This window comes from Pseudophryne corroboree, unplaced genomic scaffold (genome assembly GCF_028390025.1).
Source record: "Pseudophryne corroboree isolate aPseCor3 unplaced genomic scaffold, aPseCor3.hap2 scaffold_780, whole genome shotgun sequence".
Lineage (NCBI taxonomy): Eukaryota > Metazoa > Chordata > Amphibia > Anura > Myobatrachidae > Pseudophryne > Pseudophryne corroboree.
The window spans coordinates 283292-285586 of record NW_026970359.1 but is presented as its reverse complement, the minus strand read 5'-3'; positions in this window follow the sequence as shown (position 1 = coordinate 285586).

The following is a 2295-nucleotide window of genomic DNA, read 5'->3' as shown; positions in this document are numbered from 1 at the left end:
AACAAACGTATTTTCCAGTAGGGCCACACGTTATATGATCACGGCAATGAAGGAGGCTTTGCATATCTCTGATACTGCAAGTACCACAAAAAGGGGTATTATGTGGGGTCTGAAAAAACTACCTGTAGTTTTTCCTGAATCAGAGGAATTGAATGAAGTGTGTGATGAAGCGTGGATTAACCCCGATAGAAAACTGCTAATTTCAAAGAAGTTATTGGCATTATATCCTTTCCCGCCAGAGGTTAGGGCGCGCTGGGAAACACCCCCTAGGGTGGATAAGGCACTCACACGCTTATCAAAACAAGTGGCGTTACCGTCTCCTGAAACGGCCGCCCTCAAGGATCCAGCTGATAGGAGGCTGGAAACTACCCTGAAAAGTATATACACTCATACTGGTGTTATACTGCGACCAGCCATCGCCTCAGCATGGATGTGCAGTGCTGGGGTGGTTTGGTCGGATTCCCTGACTGAAAATATTGATACCCTGGATAGGGACAGTATTTTATTGACTATAGAGCAATTAAAGGATGCTTTTCTTTATATGCGAGATGCTCAGAGGGATATTTGCACTCTGGCATCGAGAGTAAGTGCGATGTCCATATCTGCCAGAAGAAGTTATGGACGCGACAGTGGTCAGGTGATGCGGATTCCAAACGGCATATGGAAGTATTGCCGTATAAAGGGGAGGAATTATTTGGGGTCGGTCTATCGGATTTGGTGGCCACGGCAACAGCCGGGAAATCCACCTTTTTACCTCAGGTCCCCTCCCAACAGAAAAAGACACCGTCGTTTCAGCCGCAGTCCTTTCGTTCCTATAAGAACAAGCGGGCAAAAGGACAGTCATATCTGCCCCGAGGCAAAGGAAAGGGTAAGAGAGTGCACCAAGCAGCTCCCTCCCAGGAGCAGAAGCCCTCCCCGGCTTCTGCAAAGCCCTCAGCATGACGTTGGGGCTTTACAAGCGGACTCAGGGGCGGTGGGGGGTCGACTCAAGAATTTCAGCGCACAGTGGGCTCACTCACAGGTGGACCCCTGGATCCTGCAGGTAGTATCTCAGGGTTACAGGTTGGAATTCGAGAAGTCTCCCCCTCGCCGGTTCCTAAAGTCTGCTCTGCCAACGTCTCCCTCAGACAGGGCGACGGTATTGGAAGCCATTCACAAGCTGTATTCTCAGCAGGTGATAGTCAAGGTACCCCTCCTACAACAGGGAAAGGGGTATTATTCCACACTATTTGTGGTACCGAAGCCGGACGGCTCGGTAAGACCTATTCTAAATCTGAAATCTTTGAACCTGTACATACAAAAATTCAAGTTCAAGATGGAGTCACTCAGAGCAGTGATAGCGAATCTGGAAGAAGGGGACTTTATGGTGTCCCTGGACATCAAGGATGCTTACCTGCATGTCCCAATTTGCCCTTCACATCAAGGGTACCTCAGGTTCGTGGTGCAAAACTGTCATTATCAGTTTCAGACGCTGCCGTTTGGATTGTCCACGGCACCTCGGGTCTTTACCAAGGTAATGGCCGAAATGATGTTTCTTCTGCGAAGAAAAGGCGTATTAATTATCCCTTACTTGGACGATCTCCTGATAAGGGCAAGGTCCAGAGAACAGCTGGAGGACGTAGTAGCACTAACCCAAGTAGTGCTGCAACAGCACGGGTGGATTCTGAATTTTCCAAAATCTCAATTGACCCCGACGACACGTCTGCTGTTCCTGGGAATGATTCTGGACACGGTTCAGAAAAAGGTGTTTCTTCCGGAGGAGAAAGCCAGGGAGTTATCCGAACTTGTCAGGAACCTCCTAAAACCAGGAAAAGTGTCTGTGCATCAATGCACAAGAGTCCTGGGAAAAATGGTGGCTTCTTACGAAGCGATTCCATTCGGCAGATTCCACGCACGAACTTTTCAGTGGGATCTGCTGGACAAATGGTCCGGATCGCATCTGCAGATGCATCAGCGGATAACTTTGTCTCCACGGACAAGGGTGTCTCTTCTGTGGTGGTTGCAGAGTGCTCATCTATTAGAGGGCCGCAGATTCGGCATACATGACTGGGTCCTGGTGACCACGGATGCCAGTCTGAGAGGCTGGGGAGCGGTCACACAGGGAAGAAACTTCCAGGGAGTGTGGTCAAGCCTGGAGATGTCTCTTCACATAAATATACTGGAGCTAAGAGCGATTTACAATGCTCTAAGCCTGGCAAAACCCCTGCTTCAGGGTCAGCCGGTGTTGATCCAGTCGGACAACATCACGGCAGTCGCCCACGTAAACAGACAGGGCGGCACAAGAAGCAGGAGGGC